This window comes from Tenebrio molitor, chromosome 5 (genome assembly GCF_963966145.1).
Source record: "Tenebrio molitor chromosome 5, icTenMoli1.1, whole genome shotgun sequence".
In the NCBI taxonomy this organism is placed as follows: Eukaryota; Metazoa; Arthropoda; class Insecta; order Coleoptera; family Tenebrionidae; genus Tenebrio; species Tenebrio molitor.
Window position 1 is genome coordinate 5,298,170 of NC_091050.1, and position 23,470 is coordinate 5,321,639.

General features: G+C 30.2%; 1 protein-coding gene across 3 annotated transcripts in view; it reads right to left on the reverse strand.

Annotated features, from left to right (window-relative positions):
• Nucleotides 1-4,045, reverse strand: part of LOC138130683 (GATA-binding factor A-like) — a 40,455-nt gene extending 36,410 nt beyond the window's left edge. For all 3 annotated transcript variants that reach the window (XM_069047296.1, XM_069047294.1, XM_069047295.1), the window contains exon 1: nucleotides 3,810-4,045. The gene's annotated coding sequence lies outside the window, so the exon portion shown is untranslated. The remainder of the gene's footprint in view (nucleotides 1-3,809) is intronic.
• Nucleotides 4,046-23,470: the final 19,425 nt, after the last annotated feature.

Here is a 23,470-nt window from a genome sequence, read left to right on the forward strand (position 1 = left end):
CATCTAATAAAATCTTGGTTAAAATTAAAATCAAAGTCTTACAGTTGAGGAAAAATTGAAATCAATGTCATCAATAAAATGTGGATCAATATTGTTCCACACCAAATCCTCATAACTCAAACTGATTATTGAAAAATAAATTAATAAATTTGCATTTCATGTAAATGATGTAAATGTAAAATAGAATAATGTAATACTATCTGTAATAGTAACAGACTGAATTGAGTAATCTACAATTATGTATTTGTTTCCTCAAAATTATTGTACATTTTCTATGCACAAGTACCAGAAAACCACTTCTATTATCTTAAAGAATAGTTATTTTTGAAAACGTTCAACGATATGAGGTTTATTTAGTTGAGAGAGGCGGAATCTAGAAGTACAAAGTAGAATAGAAGCAAAAATAATTAATTTTGTAACTTGAAGAGGAACCAGATCTAGTTGTGGTTTAGTCGGCTTGCTATCATTGACTACTGTTATACACTATAAAAATAAACAATCATATTCCTTTCACAAAATAGTAGTTTATTTAATGAGTTCGTGCGTAAATTGGGCCTTTTTTGGCACGAGTGGGCCATTTTAAAACGCGAGTGAAACGCGTGTTTTAAAGGCCCACGAGTGCCAAAAAAGGCCCAATTTACACACAAACGAATTGAATACAACGTTTTTTGGTTCGGCGAGCCCCTTAAAGGCTCCAAATCGCTTAAAATCTTTAAGATTAGCTTGACGTTTCGTTTTGGCAAGTTGTGACATTTATCAAAATCCGTTCACGCAGGAGAAAATTCTCACATTCTGACAGTGTCGAACAAAACCCATTATTATTTTGTTGTAGTATATATTTTTTATATATCGTATCTATGTTTATCTTAAATTAATTTAGTTCCATTTTCGTTTAATTGCAGTTAATAATAGATACTGAAACACTAATTAGCTGAAGGTAAGACAAATATTTCATTCTTAATAGCTAAATACATACATTAATTGACAGAAAATATTAAAAGCAGGAAAATCTAAAAAAGAAGAGATTGGAGTAAGTTATCTACAACGTTTTCTTCATCTGTTTTCACTTGATTCATGTGTTAACAACGATTGATTAATAAATATTTATATTATGCAGTCAAAGAAAAAGCAAACTGTTAATTGCAAATCATGATTTAAACTAGATTTACCTTTACATTTTCATACTATTTATTATTTTTAATATCCTAGTTCTCATTGAAAATGTAACACATGGAGAAGGAATGAATGTAGGTAGGTAGGTAGGTATATCTAACTATATTTAAATAAAGAACAAGTGTACTCCACTTATACTCCACATTGGAGTGCAGCCTAATGTTGAGGAAGATATTGAGATTACATAGTTGCCTTTTTACTCATCATATGTTATTCACATGTTCAATTAGCGAAAGGTCTGGAGATCTGGGTGGCCAAGTGGGCAAATTAATTTAAGATTGTTCTAAGAAATCTCTAGTATAAACAATATACATAAGCACATAATCATATGCATGCATATATGCATACGCTTTGACCTTTTAAAAAACAGCGTCAGCAATTTCCTGATGAGACAGGGGAGCAACAAATTCCAGAACTTCTTTAATGTAACGGACTGCAGTCTTACTGTTCTAAATAAAAATCTCTGAGATAATCGGCTACTACGAGTATAGCAAACGGCACCCCATATCATAATATTCACAGAACCAAACATGCCTTTCCACTGTAAAGGACAAATTTTGCCTTTCATCACGATGTCTTCTGACTCTATCACGACCGTTAGGCATGCCCAAGCAAAAACGAAATTGATCCTACTGAAATCTGTTCGTTGCACCATTGCAGTCTTTGGCGTCAATGATCATCTGATTTAGAGGAAAGAACGGAGCCCAAACGATCTGATTCTGGGTCAAAGAGATGGCATAAAAATGGGCCTGCAGCTTCATACCTTGCATTTGCAATATCTCTGGTAGCGATAACTCTGTCTCTTGTGTGAAGGATTTCGGTTGGTTCTTCCTTATAGAAACTTTGACATTTTATGAGCCGATAATCCGTTCACTTTCATATTTAGTTAAGTGTCTTATTACATGAAGTATTATAATATTTGACAACTCCTGTCAACACAGGAGGAATTAGAGGAATTAAATTTTTTCTGGTGTTAACTATAAAAACGACAATGAAGAAATTACGGATACTTAATATCTAGTAATATTTATATCTATTAATTGTAAACTATTTGAAATTTTACGTTTTTGTGTTTCAAGTTTAAATAAAATATCTTGACTCCTTTTGGTTGTTCCACTTTTTAGGAAAAGCAAAAATTTAGGATTTAAAAACTTTAATACATTATCAATTTCACAAGTAGCTATCTTGCATCTAGGATTTAATAGTCAGAATCTATTCAACTATTGTTGCAAGGCCTAAATCGAGAACTTAGTAAGAATTTCTGTAAAAAGTAAGACAATTCAATAACGTGATTTAAAAATTTTAGACCTAGATGTTAACCTTAGATATTTCTAAATAGTGATCTCAAAAAATTACTTTATAATGGTAATCAATTAGGTATATGCTAGAAAAACATGCATGCACTACAATGTAGGTAGGTACCAGTGTTTAAATATCTTATATAAAGTTTGGTTTCTTTTAATTATCATAACAATGCGTATATTGTGAAAATAAAAACAAATTTAAAGCATGATTTAGTTTCAAAAACACGCAAATCTCCACCCTTAAACGTACCCTAAAAACGTAGGTAACCATATGTAATTCTAGATATAGACACACGTTTACTTACATATTCATGTTATTATTTAAATAACATCAGAAGGTAGATTAATAACTTAAGAAAGCATACACGTCTATACTGTAAGTAAAATATTAAGGCTTTTGTCTTCGTTGTAAAATCGACAAGAAAAGATTTCAAATTCCTTATCTTCCCACATACTAACTTGTGAATTGTTAAGGTCACAAACTTGCAACACAAGAAGACAACAACATTGAAAATTTGTTTATGGTATACATTTCTAATGGACCATATCACTATCAAGATAATAAGATATGTTTAAAATAAAATGAACCACCTTCTACATTTGCATAACACGTGAAAATATTTGGTGACACAAAGAGAGTTCTTTATATTTAATTTGCTGTAGTACAGTATATTACTGTTCATTAATTATTAACTGTATCATTATTTTCCACAAAGCAAAAATGTTATATTTACATAATATAACACCAGACGAAATTTAGTAGCTAATTAAATTAAATAAGCCTTATAATTTCTTACACCTACAGTGACTAGTCACGGCTGATCAAATGTAAATGCGATAACAGGTAAGTATCTACTTAGTTAATTATTGGGTAATCTGATCAATTGTGATTATGACTTTTCTTTCAAAATATGATGTCAAGCTTAATTTTACCTACATAAATTTTAGTTGTTATTTTTCTTATGTATTTTATACGGTAATAATGCTTGCATGCGAAAATGTTAGTGTACACACGTTTACAAACTGTATTCTCTCTAGTACCTAGTTAACAATTATGAATTGAAATTGTTCTTGAAATTATCTTATACACTTATTCATAATAATGTTGAAAGTTGAATAAATATTTATGATTAAATCTTATCTTTATTAACCAGAAAATCAATAAAATTTAATTAATTGCCGTTTAAGGCCGTTTAAATATCGATTAATTAATTACCTATAAATTTAGGTGATCGTATTCATCGTGTAATTTTGTTTATTTTCTCAATTATGTAATTATATTGTGAAACCAGCATTTACACGACTTTCTATCAAAAATCAAAGAAAGCTTACCCCTTTACTCCGTTGTATAAGAGAATTTTCTTAAAATTTTTCAGAAAAGTCACAACAAAACAAACATACAAACAACAAACAAATAAACAACCCTAAACTCGCACTAAGTTCCGGGCACTTGCATGTGACGTAAATAACCAAAAAGCTGCGAGCTTAATTAAACAAGTTGAATGTGGCACGGAAAACGTGACGAAAGCTTTCAACCTTCACAACAACTGACTGAAGACTGTGACTTTAGAAACATTTTGCTCCGCCCTGTGAGGGAGGGGATTGACTTACCTCCTAAAACCACATTGCTGTATCTAATTACCATAAATTTGTGGTAGATTTTAGATATCACTTGATTAACAGGTCTGATATATTTTGCATATTTTGTTTCTTTTGCTGTTCTTTACTTTTTACATTTTACCGATTTTTCAGCAATTATTGCTTTTTTAAAATATAGATGGGAACGCTTAAAACACATCATTATGACACTTTATCATATACTAATAAATAACAATAATTACTAAGTAATTGCTTTCATCTTATAATTAGATGACACACTGATTAAAAATAGCATAGATTTCTACATTACCAATAAGATTATGTATTTATTTAAGTGTGGGTTTTAACAGAACTACTTTTTTACTAATGTCAGTCTCAAAGTAATTTTGGAAAAAGAAAATTGATATATGTATGTATTTACCTTCGAAGCTGGCGAAATTTTAAATTATGTAGTAGATAAAAAATTGTTTCGGTCGTTATATGCCAAACATAAATTCTAACAAAATAAAAACTTGCTTTCTCTCAAGAACTTTGCCTTAAAATTTTATTACTTTTGGTTTCAAAAATATGTCGTATGCATAAGTGTATAAAAACAAGATTAGGAAGTATGTAACTAGTTTAGCTACCATTAATACATCAATATTTAGCTAAAATAACATTTTTTGGTAGGTTAGGTACTTAAAAGTTTGATTTTTCTTTCAAACCATTTTATTATTTTTACATATTGTGCACGTCGCACACAGTAAGTATCTATTGAATCAGGACTATGACTATACTAGGTGCTATAGGTACTACTTACTATACTTTTCTGAAATTGTGTTTCAAATTAATATTTTGTTGTTTTAGAAACGATGTATTTTTTTTAACCATCACAGAAAGGAAACTTACTTTGCTCTCTTAAGTAAATATGAAATGATGGGCTTTAGTAATAATAAAATGAAAAAAATGATGGAACGATATACAGGCCTACTTTCTTTCAGCACTGTACGTACACTCATTATATTTATAGTAGCAATGACAATACAATTTATGGCAATGGCAATACTGCGTGAAAACGGATTAAATTTAGTTGGCCAAGTTTCTTTTTATAAGCTAAGATAAAATGAATTTAAAATGTTCTGCTTAAATATTGAAATCTGTTGAAACAAACATCTGCATATTTGAAATGTTGACTCTTTTTTCTTCAAAATATAGCAACGAATGAAATTTTCATGTTTTCCTTTATAATTTTAGGCAACAGAAGTTTAATTTGTTTCAAAGATATCTTCTGTTATTATTAACTAGTCCTAATCTTATCACGTGAGCTGGAAATTTTTTTGTTGGTTGTGTACTTTATATATTTTATTTGCTTTTGAAACTATTTATTTTAATTTATGTTGATTAGTAATAATTTTACATAAATCACCATCTTTTACATTGGCATCATTTTCATACCTTTACAATCAATGGATAGGTACTATTCAATTATTACAAATTTATTTCATTGTCATTTACATATTTTATCATTAGGTATCTTTATTTTTACATGATATAATTTTGAATAAATAATAAATATACATAAATTCCAACTTATTTATCTAATATGTAAAGATAATTACTACTTGTTGCATTTAAGCATTTATGCAATGATGCTGAACCGATTTTCTATTAATATTCGGCAGAACTAAAATGCAGCTCAGTCCTTTTACTTTTCAATTACCTTGCTAATTAGTAATTTTTTACTGAATAATTAAGGACAATTTTTTCGTAATTAGGTATAACATCAGACATGAATTCAAAAGGTGGATGGTTACCCATAAAAGCTAGACGAATATACTTTTTTTTAAATAAGCGGATGTTATCACTACAACCGGCAATTATGATTTTATCAAACTGCTAGAGCTTCACATAAATCATAAAATATTTAGATACTCTTTAATTTAAGCGGTAAAACGAGACGAAAAACTTTATCATTTCATTTTTAATACATATGTAAGTTACTTAAGACTATATATTGGGTATAGTTGCAGATTAAGACAAAAAAAAAACCGATGCAACGAAACTAAGAAAAGGACTTTGAATTGAGGTCAAATATGAAATATTTTTTTTAAATATTTTTAAAATAGTTAGAAGCTTCCATTTCACCTACATACTCGTATCACATCATACACCTACCTACTTTAAAATTTCTGAACTTAAAAGGACATTTTTTTGAAACTTATAAAACTTCTATTTTTATATAGGAGGTATATTTAACATTTTATATCTTCTACTGCATTTTTCAAAACATTTATAATAAAGACCGACTGCGAAAAACAAAACTGTCAAAAACATGTGGCGCAACTAATTACCTACACATAACCATAGACTAAGTTTCACATGAATTTGTGAATTACAGTGCTATTGCACTGTATCTACGGAACGGCGGCTCGATCAAATATTGGTAACGATGGCTCATTGTTCTAGACACCATCCTCAAACCAAATTCATTTTTAATCTTCATTCATGACACCTACAGGGTTGTTATAAATGATTGTAGTCTAGTAGGGTAAAAACTAAATGTAAAATTTATGGTTGCCGCTCCATATAAAAATATCAAAATGATGTGAGGTAGCTACACACTGTTCACACAGAGGAGTTAAATTGGGTGCAAAGCAACTGAATATTTTTAGAATTGGCTGCAAAACAACTCAATATTTTTGGATTCGATCGTTAATTAAAAAAATAAATAATAAAACCCCCATCACCGAACTTTTCACCTAAAAAATGACAGTGACATCGACAAAAATTGACAGTTCACATGAAAGCGGCAAACATTTCATAACATGGCCATCGCCTGCTTCGACTACAATCATTTATAAATAACCCTGTACTTATAATGATAATGATATTTACAGCTGGTGCTGGATTATTTAACATACGTTTCAAAATCTTTTCGTTCTCGCAGCCGCTCTTGATAATACATCTTTTGAAACATAGTATCGGGTGTTTTTTTTTTAATTTCACCTCATAGTTGACGAGTTGATTGCGAACGCACTATACAGGGTACGGATAACGAATGAGCTGTTTAAATCTTACGTTTTACACGAGTGGTGCGTTCACAATCGACTCTTCAACGCCTACTACGAAGTGAAATTTAAAAAAACACCCGATACATATTTCGTTTAGGTAGTAAATTCATTTTTGTAATGACGAACTAGCTGGAACTTTTTTTTTGTTAGATTTTTTTACAAAATAAATAAAAATTAGACAGTTGGCAAAGATTTAAATTGTCATATTATTGTGGCTTTCCAAAACGAAGTGCAAAGAGACGAAGCAGCACATTTTAAAGGCTTTCAACAAAATAAAAGAAATTACTCATGGAGACAATGGAAACGTAATGAAAAAGTACAAAATTTTAGAAACAAATGACGTGACCCATAACTTAACTTTTTAAAAGCCCAAATTCGCGGTAAACAGATGTGTTCACAAGACAAAAGTTACCAAACTTAGTAACTGTAGTTCGTCATTACAAAAATGAATTTACTACACGAATGCGCTACATGCATTTACATGCCTTACACATAATTTTTAAATTAGAGTATAATTTAACACATTTTAATGTTTATTCTGAATAAAAAAGACAAATTATTACAACATTTGTAGAATTTGTCTAGACTCTAGAATAAAACAAGGTATAATTAATCAACTTAAGTACATAACATTTTTATTGGTTTACAATACAAACATTTTCGAATTTGTCTAGAATATTTTTGCAATTTAAAGAATTAGTCTAATCTGTATTTTTTAAAGCCACCGATTTATTCGTAAAAAACTGAAATTAAATTAATTAAGTCATTACAATAGGTATAATTGTAATTTATTTTATAGATGCAGAAATTATGTTTATCGGTCTGACTAATTAAGGCTTTTACTCTTCCTTCACATATGACTCGTGACTATTAATTTTCTCCATAAAAATAAGGATACGTCTATTATCTACTTTCTTAATTTACTATATTTAGTTATATTGCTTTTTTAGCCGTACCTAGGCTTTATCAGAAACCCACTACATGCCAACCAAATGAATGTTTGAATGGTAAAGTTTTGATTGATTTAATGATGATTTGCCAAACCAGTCTCATAAACTTATAAGCAGGTATTTCGTTCTAAACAAGATAATTATACTGCGACTTTTTGGGTTACGGCCTTTTACAATTTTGTGAACATTTACAGCTTTAAATTTGTATGTTTATTTATTCACGCATGGAACAATATTTATTACAAACATTTTAAATGAAAAAAATACGTCAACAAATTTAATTAGAAGTGCAATGTACCTACTTTTATTTATCTAGTAATTTTGTACACATTTTGGATGTAGTAGATTACCGTCTTAATAACTATTTGAATATTTTAGACATTTTTTGTAGCAGTTAATAAAAGTTAATAAAAAAAGGCAATGGCTGCACGCTACGGAGGAAAGCACCGGAAGATTTTTGTTTTAACATACTTAATGATATATTTACTGACAATACATAATTAAATCTGTTGCTAATTATACAGGAAGAAATAATTTTTATAACCGCAGAGGTATAATTTCTCTTGTTTAGTGAGATTATGAACAAGTTTAAATAATAAGAATTACCATTTATTCCCACGAAACTATAAATTCAGGTAATTATTGTAAAAACTTAACCTAGTTTAGAATAAAAAAGTTAATGATAGGTGGTTATTTACTTATTTCATTTTTTAAATGAAGGTAGACCACAGTTAATTATATAGGTAGGTAAGTATTTAGAAAGTATAACACAATAGAATTCAAATATATAATTCACAAATTTTATTCATATAATAGCAAAAATTACATGTAAAATAATTTTTTCTATAATTGATTCAAAAAATTGAAATTCACGCATAGTTATCTGTGCCTGAAGTGGGTCATTTTCTGACGTGTATTTTTTTTGCATTGTTAGTAAGATCGAAACCATAGAAACCATACAAAACAGTGTGTGAAATGCAATTTCACGCATACGACTATTTCTGTTTTTCATTTCATGCACTGTTTTTTATTAGTTACCTAGCAACATGGTCACTGCATTGAAACTTCAGAGTTCCTTCAAAAATTTGAATTTTTAATTTCAATTTTTTGAATCAATTATAGAAAAAATATTGTTTATATTTCGTGCGCGAAGATGTTTTTGTGCATTCAAAGGCTTATACTGCCTCGACCTTCGTCTCGGCGTAAAAGACCTTTTCATGCACAAAAAACACTCTCATCGCGCACTTAATATAAAAATAACTATTTTCTATAATTGATTCAAAAAATTGAAATTCACGCATAGTTATCTGTGCCTGAAGTGGGTCATTTTCTGACGTGTATTTTTTTTTACATTGTTAGTAAGATCGAAACCATAGAAACCATACAAAACAGTGTGTGAAATGCAATTTCAAGCATACGACTATTTCTGTTTTTCATTTCACGCACTGTTTTTTATTAGTTACCTAGCAACATGGTCACTGCATTGAAACTTCAGAGTTCCTTCAAAAATTTGAATTTTTAATTTCAATTTTTTGAATCAATTATAGGAAAAATATTGTTTATATTTCGTGCGCGAAGATGTTTTTGTGCATTCAAAGGCTTATACTGCCTCGACCTTCGTCTCGGCGTAAAAGACCTTTTCATGCACAAAAAACACTCTTCGCGCACTTAATATAAAAATAACTATTCTGCACGATTTTTGTATAAAGCTCTATTTTAGTCCCTCAAAAAAAGAGCATCCTTGGTCAGTACAATCAGAGACAGATAAGTTAATTTATTAATAGGGGGATTGTTACATTGACATAATACTTCAAAGTCACAATAAAATAATGCTAAATTTGTCCTCATATCAATGATACACCAACATTGGAGTTTATACGTGGCAACCTGTCGAATCTTGATCTAGGGAAAAATGAAACATTTGTGTCAAACGCTGTCAAGTACAGTCAAGTATTTTATCGATTTAGGTCAGTTTGACATTTAAACTGTCGCTTCAATTGTGTCAACTTGTATCGCCTTCCATTACTAAATGTAGGACTATAATAGGGACATTTATTGTTGAACCAGCAAAAATCTACAGGTGAAAGATCCTTCAAATGTGAACAAGCTATATGAATTAAATTAAATCTACCTTTTAAAAACACAATACAAGGGGTTGAAAAGGACAAAGGTAAATAGCTATATTTATTTCATAATTTCATAATCATATTTACATTTGTGTTACAGTTGGCTTCAAAAAAAACGGGAAATAAAATTTGACCTAATGTGAATTGGAAATTTAATTTGTCAGTTTATGTCAATTTGTGCCTGTTTGACAGTAGTATTTCTGACACATAAGTGCAGTTTTTTAACCTAAATTCTAAAAGGCCGTTTCAAACTATAAAAATTTAATAAAATCTGACAGAACTTTTTCTGACAGTTCCCGTTTTTTTTTGAAGCCAACCGTACAGTTATTACACCCACGTATCTTAAATAATACTTACTAGGTTGACAGTCATTCACCCATATTATGATCAACAGTCTGGTTTGTTTTGCCGACCTTTCACACAAATTTGTTTAACGATTAAATGATTGAGTGCCTTAGGTCTTGCAAAAAATATTTTTTCTAGGTATAATTGCTTTCAAAACTAAATTTTAAAATTCAAATTTTTGAAGGAAATATTAAGTAAAGAAAAATCGTTATAGATGTGAATTTTCAGTGTCAAAGTTTTTAAAAATGAAGCGACTGTACTGCTAAAAAATGTAAAAAAATATTTTCTGTTTTTGCTGAGACTGTAGATACCTATGTCAAATCCTGAAAGTGAGGTTATACACCAGAAAATGGAAAGCATTGTTAAAAGATTATAATAATTATTAAATTGCAATTTATTGTAGCAGTTAGGTAACCATCCACACTTTTTTTTGTGGAAAGCAGTGTTCGTTTCTTTTGTGATTGATTGTGATTGATTGGCGCCAGAACAAAAACTCAAAAATCTCGAGAAGCGCGCCTAGTAATTTTAATCAAACGTCATTTTGACAATTCACATCTATAACGATTTTACTTTATCAACGCAATGACCATGTTGCTACATAGACTAATGTAACTAATAGAAAACAGTGTGTGAAGTGAAAAACAGAAAAGCTTATGTGTGTTAATTCGCATTTCACACACTGTTATGTATGGCTTCTCTAGTTCCAATCTTACAACAGTGTAAAAAAATTGTATTTAAGAAAATGACCCACTTCACCAATACCAATTTTTTGAATCAATTATAGAAAAATATAAATATAAACAATAATACCACTCAAAAGTTTCTACATTTTAGTAGAATCACTCTCGTATCTTTTTTTTCTTCTTCTTCTTTTTAGGACGATCGCCATATTTTGATGTTGGTAACCTACATTAGTTAATAAGTATGAAAATTATATCTGATTATTATTATTCATTTCATAAAAAATACCACGATCAGTAAATGCATTTTTTTAACACCTATGTACTTGGCGATAGTGATAAAGTAACGTATCTTCTCTTCAATTGAAAAAAATTGAAAATGTGGTTAAACAGTTATATTTTTAACATCTCCTAAAGATACAAAACATTGCATTAATGTATTTTAGTACAAGATCGTGAGCCTTTTTTGATCATCAAACGACTAATATGTACAATCGCGGCCATCCAAAAGTGAACGATAGCTTGCGAAAATTTCCGTATTTTTCGTTAGATTAAATCAGGCTGTATTCATTGGCGTTCGTGCAGCAGGCGTTGCTATTTTAATAATAAAAAGTTGTAATAATAAAAATGAGACTGAGAAGTAATTAATACATTATTAAAGTGAAAGTAAACTTTAGTAAAGAAACCTTTCCAACACCTATTCCCATTGGCCTCTCAAGCCTGTTTTCTTGCCAACCCCTCTTTATATTGAAGATGCAAGTCTTACTGCAATGTAATTCTCTCGCCACAGCAGCCAACGACCAATTTTCTTCTAGCTTTGCAATAGCCCTAGCTGTCTGCATCGGAGAGAGATGTGGCATTTAAAAAAAATAGTTTCAATACATTTTTTATCGCTAGTGTCAAACTTTGACATTTTAGGACGCCTATGATTTAAAGTAAATATCAAACTATAAAAAAAAATCGTTCACTTTTGGATGGCCGCGATAGTACATAGTATGCCAAGAAAAATTATTCTATGGATATGCATAAGAACCAAAACCTTCGTTCTAAACCGTTTTTCACTTTTGAAACCGTACCAACGTAGTTGTTCTGTTAGTATTTAGTTACGAATTTCCTATTGGGTGAAAATCTGTTAGAAATAAATTATCATTAATTATTCCACTGCTCATCTGGCAGTTTCCCGTCATTTAAACTGAACTTCGCCATTGCGTATATTGTTCCCAGGTAATAATGAGTAAATGAATAATTATGTGAAGAGATGACAACCAACCCCTCAACTACTGTCCAGCTGGACTACTACTTATTCTAATCTGCTAATATGTTAATCATGTTTTACCATTATACAAACGATATTTTTTGTTATAATCAAAGTGTCCACGAGATTAAAAGATAATAAGACAGGTCCTCAACGAATGTTTCTCTAGCTAAATTGTGTCTGATTCCTGAAAAGAAGGAGGGGAGCTATCAAAATATGCGACTTGTTTTATTTTTGTGTAAGAAAAAATATGTAAAACATCAAACCACCATGATTTTTTAATGTGAGTGTATATCCTGCAGCTCCCCACTTGTTCGTTCTGTCCACTTCTAGGAGAAATGTAGATTGGTTCAAATTCCAAAGCGTGCGACTCCCTTGCGACTCTGTTGGGACTTCCTTGGGTGTGCAACCCACACTTTGAGAAACACTGATTTAGAAGGAATACCTAGATACTAAATTGGGCAGTGATAGGATTTCTGCTGTTAGTTTTCTATAGGTAGGTATACCTACTTTATAAGTTTCAATGCAATTTAGAGTTTACAATATAAAATACATATTTCTGATAATAAACATTTACAAAATACAATTTTGAAATTCCTATATATGGCCCCTTATAGATACTGGTATCTGTTACATGTATTTAGGTATAAATAACTTCTAAGTCTGCTTTTACCCATTTAAGATGAGATTGCAGAGACGTGATGTGTACTGATGTTCACCATAAATTTATTCGATGCGATAATTTTAGCAAACTCCCTTGAACATATGTTTCTTAGTAGATACATTTTGTGGAAACTTTCGTTTTGTTTTAACTTTTTCTCATTGACAGATAGTCACCTCGCAATAGGTTCTATTTGATAAATATGGTCTGCATTATAGATAGGATTCCAGCCACCGACCGCCGTCTATATTATATACGATTCACGTTTCTCGAGTGAATTCCTTTCCTTTCCTATGGCTTATCAGTACGCTACTAATTGACCCATAAGCATGGTGCATACATAAGGAAACACTTTTTAGATTAGGGTGCATCTATTAAACAACATCTAAGTCGATGGATGCGTCGTCTACGTATTGTGTCGCCTTGTATTCTGAACACAGTGGCGCCAGCAGTCCTACAGAACGCGCCGCCGGTAAAAGGTCCATAAATAAACTCCAGCTTACAATAAAAAAGGGGACCCGTCAAATAAAACAACCACACTATCCACCTTCGAAAGCCGCGCGCATTGGACGCAAACACAAGCTCCGCCCAAACATTAACCAGGATAATCTAATAAAATAAATAACACGATAAAATATTAGTATTAACATAATTGGAATAAAATGATGTAATGTCGAGAAGGTTGATACTAAGTCAGTAGCGTAAGAAGATGTAATGGCGGCAGGCTTAATCACATGTAATTTGATGGTATTGATCTTGACACTTATTGCCATTAAATCCAAGACACATGCATGGAGTTAAGTCTTAATTAAATACTATCTTCAAAATTTCACCGCTGCGTGTAACTATTACAAGCTACGTAAAAGAACAGATTTTTAAATATTTTCTCCACCACCCTCCCATTTGCATCCTAAGTTTAAAAACTGTCCAATGGAGCAAAAAATTTACATGTGTCTAACAAAAATGTGTATCTAAATTTGTAGGTATATGTACTAGTTTTGTAGATGAAAATGTAGCTTCATGTAGATATTTCGATACTACAATCACATATTTAAGGCATTTAATGACGGAGAATGTTACCTATCACAATTAGAATTAGCCTTCCATCGTAAGTAGGTACATCATATTATGCAGTAGGTAACGCGGCATTTAATAAGCCGGACTAATTAATTCCAAGGGATATTGTAAGAAAATAATGACGCGTTTTAAATAAATTAGAGACACACATACATGTTTGACGTACCTTGACGTAATTACTAACTATGTAGGTACTACTAACTACAAGTATAATAAAAAAATTTGTTCCTTTAATGTCCTTCAAAATCACTGTCAAATCCTTAAATTAAACATGTGAAACGACATCCTAAATTTTATGTTATGGTATCAACCCATGTATTTTATAAATAAATAGGTTTAAATTAAAAATAACACATTTAATTAATTTAATCGTCTCAGCATTATTTACCTTGGTTTGTATCTAATATGGATTATTAAGTATGTAGATATAACGGGTGTTCAAATGAAAAGTTCATCAAGTTTGCTATGACTTTTTGATGAAAGAAGATAGAGCGAGAAAGGCATAATGCCTTCTTTGACAGATGTTAGTTGTGTTTTGCGAATGTAACGTCTTTTTTGAGTTGAGTTTAGTTTTTTGTGGAATTATAATAAATCAACTGCTTTTACAACTAAAAAACATTCGCTTTTTCTATCTCACAATGGTTTTCATCGTGGAACATAAAACTTTTTTAATCGAATAAGGTTATTTTCGAAACGGTACCAAAGTTGGGAGAGTTTGGGTTTATTCCGTGCAAAATTGTAATGAAGAGTTTTAAGCTGAATTCATAAATTTTGCTGTAGATTACATACAGATTAAGAAAACTTTGGACAGAACTGTAAATTTGTTTCGTGGAACTAGTAGTGTCTTGTGAAAACCAGGCAGTGGAACAGTTCGAAAACGTATAGACGAAATTGCTAAAGATATACCTAATGGAAAATGCACCAAAAACATCAAAATCTGGTCTTCTATGATTTTAAAATTGTCTTGATTTGCATTTAATTTAATGCTTTCAACATAAAAACACATCTAACCTAAAATTTTACAGATTACGCATCGCTACGATTTTCGTCAAATTAAGACGTTTTGTATTCAATGTTACCAAACATTTAGCCAGAGACATGTCCTGTTCTAATTATAAACCTAACCTTATCATTGATCTTCTAAGACATATAGGTACTTCACCATGTTGTGAAAAATTCTAAGGCTACTTGATGAACTTTTCAAGTGAACTTTTTAACATGAGGAGCAAAAAGAAATCTCATGTCATATGAGTCCCTACTATGTATAAGGAAAGTTCTGTAGTAACTGTGCTCCTGAAGCCTCTCAAAATATATTTTGTCTATTGTGCAACATGATATACTCGTACTTAGTTGTGGTGCAAAACTACACATTTCACTTTTAGGACTCTATAAATATGGTGTATCATTCTCCAACGGTTGCTCAAATCAACAATTGCAACGGGTCAAGATTTGCAGAAAAAAGAAGTGTAGGACATTTCGTAAATTTTTGTGCCGATTGTCTTTTTACATTAAGATGCAAATATCCATGGCATCTCGACCTTTTGTGATGCCAGGACTATTTAGAGGTACTCGTAGGTACATACATACCATATTTGTATTTATTAGAGTTCTTTTGCACCATACGATGCGTTGACCAGCCTTTGGTAACAGAAAAGATATTTCAGATTACTTACTATATCGCATTATGTGGATCATATTAGAAAAACTTGCTTATCATATCTCCAACATCGACTCTTACTTAATGACTTTAAATCGGATTTTTAGAAACTGGTATCACTTTGTAGATTAAATAAAAATTTCAATTCCAGCATTAAGGTTATTATTATTAAACAGTATTTTCCTATTATTAAATAAATAATGCTCAATAAATTTATGAATTTTCTTTATGCTCTTCCACGAGTTATTGCTATTGAGCGTTCATTTAAACTTAAACCATGAGGCACGCAGATACAATAAAGTGCCCAAGGCTTGAGTAATTGTTCAAGATGTTATTGATAACAGTCATTCCAATGTCCAAGAAACTTCTTATAATTTTCATCTTCTCTCTAAAACTGCCATCTTCGCAAATAGCAAAAATTGGACCTTCATCACGTAAATCGTTACAAATTGTAAGTGAAAAAGTCTTGAACTTAAAATCAAAATGTAGGTACTAGTACATTTATTTCAAAGGATTCCACATTTTCAAAAACCAATTGAAGTTATGAGAAGATTTTTAAATTCACAATAACTCAAATTTTTCTCTGATTAAATGTAGAAAACAAGAAACACTTGTTTCATAATGGAGACATTTAAATCTATAGAAATTATTCATATGTTACATTTGCTAGTACCGGGTGTCCCATCACTTGTGTCCCGTAGGAAAATGACTTTAAAACTAAATTATATTTATATGAAGGTATTATAGATGCATAAATACTGTTCACCGCCACAAAAATTGGGTATTACTTTTTTGCTAAAATTAATTACCTAGGTACAGCAGGCAAAAAACTATCACTTTAAAAATTAAATTTTGTTCAATGCAGTTCAAATTTAGTATACGTTTTGAAAAAATGGTAGAGCAATAAAATCCGTGATTAGAATTTAATTAAAATGTTTTGATGTAAAGATATTTGGTTAAATTAATTTGGGCCGTTCTACTTTATGAAAATTTATTGCAGACGAAGATTTATGAGGGGTGCAGTGTGTTTGACGCCGTAACACAGGCAGGTACCGCTGGAACCCTCTTGAATGGTCTTCGTACCATAAATTGCGGACAAGAATAATACCCACAAACTTAACTTTGTCTTCCATAAATTTTTATAAAGTAGAAGGACCCAAATTAAATTAACCAAATATCTTTACATCAAAACATTTTAATTAAATTCTAATTACGGATTTTATTTCTCTATAACTATTTCATAACGTATACTAAATTTGAACTGCATCGAACAAAATTTAATTTTTAAAGTGATAGTTTTTTGCTTGCTGTACCTAGGTAATTAATTTTAACAAAAAAGTAATACCCAATTTTTGTGGCGGTGAACGGTATTTATGCATCTATAATACCTTCATATAAATATAATTTAGTTTTAAAGTCATTTTCCTACGGGACACAAGTGATGGGACACCCGGTATAATGAAATTTGTAATGTAGCTTACTTCGACCGACGTCGATTTACAAAATTGTAATTTAAGGTTTTGGCGAAATCAGTAACAATTACTGACTGGAAGTGATTTCGTTAATGGTCCAGTTAAATTAAAATTTGCTTGCACTAATTCTAATTATAAGAGTCCAAAAAATTATATGAGTGTTACAAATCGGTTTATTAGATCCTACTCCTATATTTATTGTTGTACAAAAATTGTTAAAGTTTTGAAATTTACTTTTCAATACTTTAATTCGCCCCCATATCGAAAACTACGGCTCATAGAGGTACGGAATCCTTTTTTCTGGAGCATAAAATGCTACAAAAAAGTCATAGATGATCATAATTATTGTAACTCCTGTAGTCTACACGTGAGAGCCGTTTCAAAATGCACCTCGAAATTCTCCAATTTTGCGTTAGGTATTTGTAGATTCGTTGATTCGCGCCGGCTTATTCATTGAAAAAAATCTAAAATATATTTTAAAAATTGATAGTCGCTGGATATAAAGAAATCAATCGCTTCCGATTTTTAACATTGCCAAATCCAAAATTGTAATTTCTATTTTGCACCAAAATTTGAAATGCTCCCTAGAGCATACTATTTATTGCAAAATTATAAACAATAACAGTTATCACAAAAAGTCAGTACATATTCCAGTCTTCAAATGACAAAAAATTATAAAAGAATAACAATTTTGCGATAGTAGGAGTTACATAGTATAGCTAGGGAGCATTTCAAAATTTAGTAAAAATTGTTTGTAGTTACTTCTAATTGACAATGAAAATTTCTTTAGAGTATTTATACCCTGTGATTTTTTTCAAAATTTTTAGGCAACATTTAAATTTGTTTCAATCAATTGTTAGGTACATACTTACCGGCGTGACTGTTTATATCTTTAAATTAAACGGAAATTAAGCTATAATCGTAAATGTTTATAATTATCATAATTACATTTTTATTTATTTTACAATTGTGTTGCCTCATCATTGTATTTTAACATAATTATGTATCTTGAAATACACATGTATAAAGCGTTCCTCTGCCAGTAGGTTTGTATGTCAGTTGTTTTACTGGTTTTCAATTTCAAATAAACGATGTAGTTTTATCTAAATATTTAATAACTTTATTATGTTAGAATTTATAGACAGCGACATGGGTTAACCAAATAACATCGATTATGATGAAACTATAAAAATTTAAAGAATAATTTTTACCAATTTTTCAAGAAATTTGACTAATATCATTTATAGATGTATGAATATTAACAGATTAAAAAGAAACCATTTTGACAAGCTGATTCTATGTAGGTATGTTAAACTTATGAATGTATTGTGTTTACACATTCTTTACTTTTTACAATACCCAAAGAAAAGCTAAAAATCCAAAAATATTAATTTGAACAGTACATTTTTAGGTCAGCAAGTGTTAGAAACTATTAAATTATAATAACATCTATACTTCATCCAGCGAGAGATTGGAAAATTCTAAATTGTAGGCTTCTAACCCAACACTACAAAATGCACTAGAATATAGAGCATAATTTCAAGGCTTGAACTTAAGTAATCTTCGGTTGAAGAATTAAACGAATAGATTATAGAACACGTTTACATTTGCCGCCTCTGTCAAAACTGTTATTAATTGGTTTTGAAAATAATTGTTAAAAAACAAACAATCACGTAGCTGTAAGAAAAGTACCGTGCTTTTCTTTTCAGTGTACGAAATAGTTTGTAACTTTCGATTGGTGCATTGATCTTATTTTTTACTATTGGGATCTCTGAAATCAGAAAGTTGATCTTCGACAATGACTCAACACGGATTGATTAGAATGTTGCATAGAAATCGCACACCTGACAAGTTACGACGGCTATTTAGAGATATGAAATTTAATGTGTTAAATAGTTCCGAATTGTTGGAACTACATATCCTCTAAACTCTAAAGAGTACAAAGAACTTGAGAAATTGACTTTGAACTGATTCTAAATATTTGCAATGAAAATCACAAGTTGGATATCATATCAGAGAGCCGTATTCTAACAATGATTTTACCAAACAGAAACATCACTATTTTAAAACTTAAGACTTCAAAATCCCGGCAGTTGGGGATACCCAACCGTAGATCTTGAATGCTGTGTTGAATTCACAAGAACTTATCTATCATGAATCGATTACGGATACACACAGCATTAGAGATGTAACATATTTTCATAATCTTCACAACTTCCTGCTTCTGAAAATTTAACATCAATCAGGTTTTTATTTTACAATACATAAATCAAAATCGCAAGAATATTAATTAAAATCTTTATAAAAAATCTACAATTCTCTAAAAATAATTATCCTTAGGTATTACCCGGGGTATGTGGTCAGATGGCCATACCGTTGAAACAATATCTTTCCCTTCTATTACCTTTTCTTTAATAAAGTTGCGGTCTTGGATTGTTTCATTAGTTTATAGGCAAAATGAAGATGGCATAAACATGTTTGTCGTTCCTTGCAATTCCTGTAGGATTTCGACAGACCAGTTACACTTCTACGTTTGCATTTGGTCATTAGAAATAAAAAACGTATTCAAAAATGGAATTCAATTAGGCAAAAATGAATAGGGAATTTTTCCTTTTTTGAATTTTTTATAAATACCGTTTAAAATTTGTAATGAAATGTGTTAAAAATATATTAATATACACCTTAAATGTAATGTTTCAAGTACTTGTAACATTTTAAATTTATCTTGTGTTTAAGAATACGTGGGAGGATTGGGGCAATTATTTTGCTTTCCAAGAAAAATTGTGGAATTCCCTATTCATTTTTGCCTAGTTTACTATTTTACTTTCATTCCGAATGATATTATGGTATCATCATATAATCAGTAATCCTTGCGGACTATCTATCCCGTTTCTGTGGATGTGATGATCCACCTTTACTTAAGGACTTATACAACACGTCTCCAAAGTCCCAATTGGGGAGCTTATCTTACGAGAATATTTCTCATTTAGGTCATGTAGGCATAAAAACACATAAACATAAATAAAATTTCTCAAATCTTTCAATAACTAAATTATCTAACATACATATTATTTAGAAATAGGTGAAAATTTGATTGAAAATTACTCCATTTTTCATTTATTTACCGGAAAGAAATGACTAACGTAACTGAAGGATTCTCTAGCTAGTTTTAACGATAGCAAACATTCATTTTTTAGGAGAAACTACTTCTGCGAGGTCATTTATAAATAAAAAGACAAAAGAGGACCTAAACTGAAACGCTGTGGAACACCAATAGTAAAATTAGAAGTTGATGAACTGAAGTTACAATATGTAAAAAAAATTCCAACCTTTTACGTAAAATAAGATTATTTTCCGGACTTTCTGAAAATCAGTGCAGTGCAAACGTATGCTAAGATAAAGATATTTTTCTAGCAGAATTGAAGATATGCTTAGAATAAACTCAATTTTTTTTGCAAAATTGATTGTTTTTTTTTAATATCGGACAATCCTTCTCTTACTTCCATAGTGTACAAAATACCTACTGATTCTTCTAAGAATATAAAGGTCTTGCACACAGGAAAGTTTAAGACGATCATTTTACAGAATATCCGTTATAATGTGTACCTAACCATTCAATATGCAAAAAATAGTTTTCACTGTTTAGCTTTAATTACAAAATTGTGTTAATACATTCAAAAACCACTCAGAAAAATCCTCTAAACAGTGAACCCTAATAGTTATATCTAAGTAGTTTCTAAAATAGGGTAAAAGGAATATTCTAAATTGTTCGTGATATTGTTAAATGAATTCTGTTTTAAAAAAGTGGAGAACAAAACTGATATTATAGCTGATTATTATTTTAACAATACATCAAATACTCGGTAGTTATATATTTATATTTAATTATAGTTTAACTTGTAACGCAAGCGATTCTTTATTGGTAGAAATATTTTAAATTAAAGTATTTTTTAGCGTCCACCTAAAAATGAGAAACATAACCCTGCCTTATCGAATCTCGTTTGCATTCTGCAATCCAGTCGATAAATTATGCCCCACGACAGTCCTGCTTTTCCAGGAACCGAATGTTGCACGAATATCCACTCACAGCTTGTTTTAAATAATACATTCGTTTATTTTTCGAATATTTTGTCCATACCCAAATTAACCATCTGTTTCGTTCATAAATGCAGAGTATAGTTTAAACATAACAGAGATTTTAACCTTAATGAGGAATTTAAAAGCTTAAACCGGCTCTTAATTTTATATTTTTAAGACACAGGAAAGAGCAAATTTTAGCATCCACAATCCACATGCTTTGATTATAAATAAAGTTAAACATTTTCTACATTGGAAACTAAAAGAACATACGAGTATAGAATATAACAGTTATCGCTTAAATCTTTACATCAAGCCATAAAATTTACGTATCCTGATTTAATCTTCGTTACTTGTCTAACAAGATTCGATAAATTCAACATTTAAAAAACATAAAACATCCATGTTCTTGAACTTTCAGTTCAACTCTCAAATTGAATTACTACTGTAAAACCTGAAACAATTTCACTCATTAAAATTAGAGATAAAAGTTATTAAACATAGTAGGTACATAACATAAATGTACCTACATAAATAGTTTTTTTTTTTTTGTAATGAGAACAGTATGCGTGTTTTTTATTCTTTAATAATAATGATCTACATTTGGAGTTAACTATTTAACATTTAACCTTAACTTAAGTCTCGCAAATTATTTTTAATGTGATCAATATTTGGATTTGTCCTCTTGTTGCTTTCGTTCCACTTGTTCAATACTTTTTTAAACTCTCAGTTTATTTTATATTTTTGTTCCCAATAGAATTTGGAAAATTTGGTCTTTGTATTTGTTCCCATGACGCATAAGCTGAAATGTTAAAAGTATGACAGAAACCAAAATTGTTACAATTTTTTGTCTCCCTTTACCTTGTTTTCTTAATTGTGACCGTCTGTACCACGTATATGCAGTATTAATATGAGGGCAGCGAAAGCCTGTTCCTCTGTACTTATTCGTTGATAGCAGAGCAGACTGCTGAATCACAGTAACAGAACGGAAGCACGGTCAGCATCAGTTGAACTGTTAATCTGTAATATTTTATATGGCATAAAACAATAACTTGCTATTGTTACTTTTAAATAACAGTTAAGGAAAATAGTTACTTAACAGATTGTTAAATAACATCCCATCATTAGCTTGGCGGAAAATTTAGCTATTATTAACCAGAATCTTAAACGATTTGTTAAAATAATTTTCTAATGAATTTTGTTTAAACATTTTATTATTGCAGGTAAATAAGACTATCCAATATTTTGATATTTATTTGATTTTAGATTACCGGATATAATTGTACGCAAATTACATCGTGTACTGGAAAAAAGTAGTTATGTACTTTTTAGTTGTTGCGTTGTTTAAATATTTAAACAATTTAACTAAGAGATAACATATTCAGCACCGTTTGCTTCTAATATTTTTATTTATAATTGTACAAGGACATTGAAGCTAAGAATAGAGAAAACTGAAAATAATAATTTGAAATTTGACGCAGAGAAAAAACAAGAATTCAGATTATAGCTTCTGTCCTAAAGATAAAAGCAATACTCATTTTAACACAAAATGTGACAGTTTATTTTTTAAATGATTATTTCCTTCATGTGTTTAGCAACCAATTGCGTGACAAATATTGACCAATCAAAACGAGAAAACAAAAAATAACCCGATAAAATTTCTCTAAAATGCACATGTGCAATACTCTGATAAAAAATGTCGGTACCTGATTTTTTTTTAAATAAATTATTTTGAATAAAAAGGATTGGAAATAATGCGTTTGGTTTCATTCTATTCAGGAAATAATCTGCCGTATACCCCTCGTGCAAATTTTAATATCGACAATTTTTTTGCTGATGAACTTAAACATCCATAAATTATTTGGTCAGAAGACCATTTATTATCAAATAAAAGTCCTCGACTTCGTCTCGTGCTCTTGTTTGCTAATAAAATTGGTCTTCTGACCTCATTTATGGATGTTTTCGTTCATTGGTAAAAAAATTTCCGATAAAAAATTTTGCACTTGGGATATAATATGTGATTAAATGAAGTAAAAATCAGAAC